The 7,432-nt window shown below is 38.0% G+C and overlaps 1 pseudogene; it reads left to right on the forward strand.

Annotated features, from left to right (window-relative positions):
* The first annotated feature begins 2,072 nt into the window (after positions 1-2,072).
* On the forward strand, positions 2,073-6,876 carry LOC148586268 (uncharacterized; annotated as a pseudogene).
* The last annotated feature ends 556 nt before the right edge of the window (positions 6,877-7,432 follow it).

Raw genomic sequence — 7,432 nt, forward strand, 5'->3', positions numbered from 1 at the left:
AAACGTAGCTTAAATCTAACTAAGTTAACATAAACTATGGATTTGTTTATATTTGTTAGCTCCTTGTGTAAAGAAAATGACTTCTGGTTTAGTTTCTAATTATCACAAGTTTGAAAAGAGAAACTATTTTAGACAAGGGATTTAAGTAATTGAAGAAAATCAGAAATGATATTGAAAACCCATAAGAGTCTTTGCAGGCTTGCAGCAACATGGAACAACGTACTACGCCTGCTTGAGTATATACAAACTGTTTAGAATCCATGATATTTGAGATAATCTTCCTTCATTATTTTCACTAGTGAAGCATGAATCCCCTATAATTAATGTGAAAATAAAAACTAATAAAAAACAGAATAATCATGAACAAGACTTGGCATTTGGTTTTACTTATAGTAACATGCAAACACGATGACAATAAAACACCTAGACAACTTAGCGCTTTACTAAGTTTTGTGTTGTTTGTCAATGTAACTATAGCCTATGTGAGAGTGTGATAGGCTAGCAACTAAAGTAGTTTAACTCTTTTAGCCTGGTCAAAATAACACAATACAATGAGATTTGGTAAGAGAAGGAAGAAAAACATTAGAAATAAAAGCGGAATATGATTTATTAAATACCGAGCCTCTTTTAGGTTTTAGTCTTCTGTAAAGACTGTAATATGTATTCATTAGTGGTTTTTACATGTTTTTATGTGTATGTTAATATATGCACGGGTACCCGAGTGCACACACGGTCATGTATAGCCATGTCATTAATTGTTTACCTGTATAAATGTGGGGTTTGTAGAGATATGTGTTGATTGGAGTAAAGCATAAACTAACTTGTTTGTGGGATAGCTGATAGTGCGATCGATCGCACTCACTACAAGTAAAACCTCTCTGGTGGTGCGATCGATCGCACTACGTGCTGAAGCCCCTGATAGTGCGATCGATCGCACCACCTACAAGTAAAACCTCTCTGGTGGTGCGATCGATCGCACTACGTGCTGAAGCCCCTGATGGTGCGATCGATCGCACCACCTACAAGTAAAACCTCTCTGGTGGTGCGATCGATTGCACTACGTGCTGAAGTCCCTGATGGTGCGATCGATCGCACCACCTACAAGTAAAACCTCTCTGGTGGTGCGATCGATCGCACACGTGATTGTCTGAAAACTTGTATTCCCACTGCATCTCTCCCTTCTTCTCTTATTATTACTTGTTTATTAGTATTAAGTCTTATTCTTATATTAGGATTATGTTATTAATTTCCTCATAACATCAACTTATGTTATGAAAGTTGGTATAATACATGATTGTATTGTCTTTTCCATTTAAGTTCAATAAGAAAGCAACACAGTAAACTTGAAGCAAGACAACATTCTATAATAAATATCAAAGCTAACATCAATGGTAAAAAAATGTAAAACTGTCATTGAGCTAAACAAGTAAATAAATTACAAATAGAAATTTGTTCTAAACTACTAACCCACTTCTAGAATATTTTGTTAGGTAACATGGCATTGAGCTAGCATCAATATTTGAGAACAGACCTCCCATTTAATTCTCCCGAATCTGATCTTCTAATTCCCTTGTGTGCGTACATGTACGTAACGAATAACCTCTAATAGGGACATCAATATGGATAGGAGTTGGATGCGGGAAAGTACTCGATGTTCAGAGCGATTTCAAAAAGGTGTGGAAGAATTCATGGGAATGGCAGTTAAATCAGTTGATTCACGTGATATGACAAAGTGTCCATGCCGTGATTGTGCAAATCGATATTATTCTCATATTAGCGAGGTGAAGGGTCACTTGTATATGAATGGATTTACTCTGGCATACACTCGATGGATATTTCACGGGGAAGAAGATCATTTTAGGGTAAACACTTTTACAAACATGCACACACATACAACTGAAATGATGGAGGAGGTTGATGCAGTTGAAGAATTGTTAGACGATGTATGTATGGGGACATTTGTTGATGCTAACATCGGAGAATCCTCTGCTTCACAGGGCCCCACAACCGATGATCACGAACAAACAAGCTCCTTCTACCGATTTTGGGAAGATGGTTTACGAGAACTTTATCCAGGCTGCAAGAAATTTACACAAATTGCTTTTGTACTGAAGATGCTTCATATAAAGGCGTTCTGCAACATGAGTAACAAGGCGTTTGATATGATGATTGACTTGATAAAGATGGCCCTCCCAGATGGAGAGACATTGCCACGCTCGTATAGAGAAGCAATACAGTTTAGGCGACACGTGGGATTCGGTTACGATAAGATACACGCATGCAAGAATGGTTGTGTGCTTTTTTGGAAAGAACATGCAGACAAAGTGGTATGCCCAAAGTGCAACAATTCAAGATGGATTGATGGCAAAGGGAAAAAAAGTAATATTCCTCAAAAGGTCTTACGGTATTTTCCAATAAAATCAAGGTTACAACGGTTGTTTATGACAAAAGAAATGGCCAAGGAAATGCGGTGGCACAAAGAAGGTTGAGAAGATGATGGCAATACTCTCAGACACCCTGCCGATTCTATTGTATGGAAAGAGTTTGATAAAAGATATGAGTGGTTTGCAAGTGATTCCCGCAATGTGCGGCTTGGTTTAGCAAGTGATGGTTTCAACCCATATGGTAATATGAGTACAACATATAGCATATGGGCAGTAATGTTAACGGTGTACAATCTCCCTCCGTGGATGTGTATGAAGAGTCCAAATTTGATGTTGTCCCTTATTATCCCTGGGCCTTCAGATCCCGGAAAGAATCTTGATGTATATTTGCGCCCATTGGTTGATGACTTGAAAGATTTATGGAATGAAGGCATACGCGTGTACGATGCATCAAAGAAAGAGACATTTCAATTGCATGCGACATTACTATGGACTATAAATGATTTTCCCGCATATGAAAAATTATCTGGGAGGTCTACAAATGGAAATCTTGCATGTCCAGTATGTAATAAGGATACATCGTTCAGGTATTTGAAGTATGGGCATAAGGTGTGCTTCATGGGTCATCGTCGGTGGCTTCCTCAAGAGCATCCATGGCACAAAAGAGGAGATTTGTTCGATGGTACAGAGGAGCATAGATTGGAACCTGAAGAATTGTCTGCAAGTCAATTGTTGAAACAATTAAGGGATACTGAGGGTTTACAATTTCGAAAAACAAGCGGGAGAAAGAGAAAGCACACAGATGTTGTGTTGAATTGGAAGAAGAGAAGTATTTTCTTTGAGTTGCCTTACTGGTCAAGTTTGAAAGTACGTCACAATTTAGATGTTATGCATATTGAGAAGAACATATGTGAAAGTATCTTAGCTACGTTGATGAATATTGATGGGAAGACCAAGGACACAGTCAAGGCACGAAGAGATTTACAGTTGATTGGTATACGTAAAGAATTGCATGTGCAGCCAAATGGTGAAACCTATAAGATGCCACTTTCGAAGTACACATTGACAAGAGATGAGAAGAAGAGTTTATGTGAGTGGTTGTCAGGTGTTAAATTTCCTAACGGGTATGCATCTAACATTGGTCGATGTGTGAACAAGCTTCCTGGTAAAATTTCGAGTATGAAAAGCCACGATTGTCATGTCTTCTTACAACGCTTGCTTCCTGTTGCAATTAGAAATTTCTCTACGTCGAAAATACGAACAACATTGACCGAGTTGAGTACCTTTTTTATGCAGTTATGTGCACGGACGTTGAAAGTTGATATCTTGAAACAAATGAAAGTCGACATTGTAATAATTTTATGCAAAATGGAAAAAATATTTCCGCCAGCTTTTTTTGATGTTATGATCCATCTAGCGCTTCATTTACCTCGGGAGGCCGAGCTTGCCGGTCCTGTACAAAACCGTTGGATGTATCCGTTCGAAAGAGAACTTGGAAGATATAAGAAGTGGACACGTAACAAAGTGCGTCCAGAGGGGTCTATTGCCGAGTGTTACCTAGCTGAGGAGAGCTTGACCTTCTGTTCCAGGTATCTTCGGGGGATTGAGACAAGATGGAATCGTGAACGGAGAAATGTTGACGTTGAGGAAGTAGAAATGAGCCAGCGCTTGGATGTATTCTCCCAACGAGTTCGGCCGTTAGGAGCAGCTAAATTAGTAACACTGGATGCTAATAATTTTGGTAGGGCACGATGGTATGTGCTTACCAACTGTAACGAAATGGCCTCATATTTGGAGTAAGTTTAGTAATGGTCTTTGTGTTTTACCTGTTACGACATGTTATAATTTTAGCGTTGATGATCATTTACGAATACGTTTATTTTCCATGCAGTGTGATAAGTGCTAAAATATTTATATTTTCAGTCCTAAACTTGCATGTTTTAATCCTTTGGTTTTGGTTAATTAGGACATTTTACTGCCTTTTTGTATTTTCTTTGTTTTATAGGCTTTTGGAAGAAAAGAAAGCATTTCTGGAAAAATTCCAAGCTTAAAGGGGCAAATTGGGAAGACCTAGAGGATATGGTTAAGCTTAACCAATCATGGTTAAAGTTTAATCAAATAAAGGAAGGGATTAATTCGGAATTTCTCAATTTGAAGTCAAATCGGATTGGATGCAAAATTGGATTCTGAATACGTCTCGGTATTTTGACCATAACTTTCATTTCAGATATCCGATTGAGGTGATTCAAGCGGCATTGGAAAGCTAACTCAAACTACTACAATTCATTGTGAAATAGCTTTTTCCCAATTCGGAGCGCCGCAAGGCCAAAATCATGCCGCAAGATAGGACCGCAATTCTGGGCGAATCCTATTCCGATTTGGGCTTAGGTTTTCTTTAACCTAATTGGGCTTGGACTTAAATCTCCGAAATTCCTAGGATTACTAGGGCTTCTAGGACTCTCCTAAGCCCTATAAATAGACCTCTAAGCCTCACAATTGAGGGGGGATCAGACGAAGACGCGCCGGGGGCGCCGTTCTTGGTCGCTTTCCGTGTTTTCTGGGTTTTTGTAGCTTGGAACTCGAATTCTTTTGTAAGTTTTTAATTTTAATGAAGTAATTTAGTTTCTTTATGATTTCTTTTGTCATGAGAGGCTAATTCTTCAACTAAGGTTGAAGATGAAGCCTCACCATTGATTAGTTTTATATTTTTATGTTTCGTTCGTACAAATCCGTCGTTTAATGTAATGTATGTTCGTTTCAGTTCAATTGTGTGACAAAATTGTGATTGATTGTTGTTTATAAATCGTAAAAATGTTGGATATTCGTTGTGTTTCATCCAACGGATACATCGAATGATTTGATTGAGACTTATATCCATTGTGATTTACGGATACAATGGATGATTTGATCTCAATTGGATATTCTTTGTGATTTGTAATAGAGATGGATTCATCGAATGATTCAATTGGTTTATAAAAAAACAATAGAACATATATATAGGGTTTAATTGTTTGTCGGATGCATGAATGAAAACATAAGAATGTATACTTTGATTTGGTGAGATGAATTCTAAAACCTTAGTCGTTTATCTTTTGATTATTTTTATTTTATTTAGTTTATGTTAGTTTATTTTCAAAGTCAAAATCATTCAGAACTAGGTTAAGATATAATTGATTTAGATAGAAATTAAATTCACAAACACAATTCCCTGTGGATCGACCTCGCACTTGCACACACACTATATTGCACACGACTCGTGCGCTTGCGAGTACAATTAAATTTGTACATCACAGTGAACATTATAATATGATCAAAAGAGAAGGCGGCCGTGACATTGATAAAAAGCATGAGGCTAACTTTGAACGTTGGTTCCATAAACGTTTATACAATAGTGGGTGTACTGCAGACAATGGCTCAAAACAATTATATGATCTTGCATGCGGGCCTGATCGTCATGTTAGATCGTATAGAGGTTGCATCGTGAAAGGGGTTAGGTACCACACGAAAGAATGTGCAGAAACTCATACTACCCAGAACAGTGGGGTTTCTGTTTCAGGTGAGGACGAAACCTCAATAACTGAGTATTATGGTGAGTTAAAAAATATTCTAGAGTTACGTTACCCTGGCCAAAATCTCGTGTACTTGTTTGAGTGTAATTGGTGGGACACTGGGAGTGCAACAGGAGTACAAATGGACCAAGGCTTCACGATTGTGAATACTTCTCGTACATGGTGTCAATCCGACCCGTTCATCTTAGCATGTCAAGCTTCGCAAGTATTTTACTTGGATGATCCCAAATTGGGTGGTAATTGGAAAGTGGTGCAGAAGTGGATCAATAGAGACATCTATGATATTCCAACAGTACAAAAGGGAGATAATACAGAAGATGACGAAAGACTCAGTGATGACATATACCAGGAAGGTGAATGTGTTGGGGGTAATATGGTCTTTGTTGATGAAGCAAATGTTGAAGCCTCCACTCAATTACGTAGAGATGATGCGACAATAGCAATTGATGAATTATATATTCAACTTGATGCAAGCATATTTGCCAACGATAACTTGCCGAACGAGGACTATGATACAAACTTTGATGAGGAAGAGGAGTTATGTAGCGACAACGATATAGACTCTGAACACGAAGAGGACTCTGAACACGAACAATCATCTTCAAGTAACAGTGATACATTCTGAATATGAATCTGATGATGATATGTGTTGAACATAAGCTCACATTTGTTGTAAGTACAAAGTGTATTAGCATATTTAATGAAGTTGATGCTCTCTCTCTCTCTCTCTCTCTCTCTCTCTCTCTCTATATATATATATATATATATATATATATATATATATATATATATACATGTATTGTGGTGTTTGTTTTTTTTTTTACTAGCATAATTATTGTATGTTTGTCAAAAATATTGAACATACTATATGGTTATAATTTGACTAATATAATTTTTTGGTTTTTGAGTTGTTTGCAGATTGATCATAACAATGACAACTACAGGACGTCAACGTGTTCCAGCAGCACGAGGCCGTGGCCAAGGTCAAGGTCGGGGCCTTATTGACGAGCATGAAAGTCCGACTCCCAATTCTGGGTTTGGTGATACAGATATGCAAATGGCGCCCTCGCCCCCTCCTCCTCCTCGAGTCAGTGGATAGGCATCCTTCGCACGAGTCTAATGATCCTATTCACTCAGTGGCAGGATTGGATTCACAGGGAGGCGCCCCTACTGCATCTTCTAAGTTTATGAATTATATGTTTATGAAATGTTATTTTTGTATTATTTTGGTTTGCTATAGACATTTCACAATATAACTTACTACGTTACCATGTTTTGCGTAACAGCTACTACGTCTGTCAGAAGTGTAAGGGGTAAGGCGAAGTGTAAGAAGTTGAGTGAGCACGTACTTAAGAATGGTCCCTTAGTGCTAAACATCCCAAATAGACACCGGGCACCTGTAGGCGATAATGCATCATGGTTCGCAAGCAAGATTGGAGAAATTATTCGTAACATGTGCGAACTCCATCACGGTGAATG

This window comes from Corylus avellana, chromosome 4, assembly GCF_965113065.1.
Source record: "Corylus avellana chromosome 4, dhCorAvel1.hap1.2, whole genome shotgun sequence".
NCBI lineage: Eukaryota > Viridiplantae > Streptophyta > Magnoliopsida > Fagales > Betulaceae > Corylus > Corylus avellana.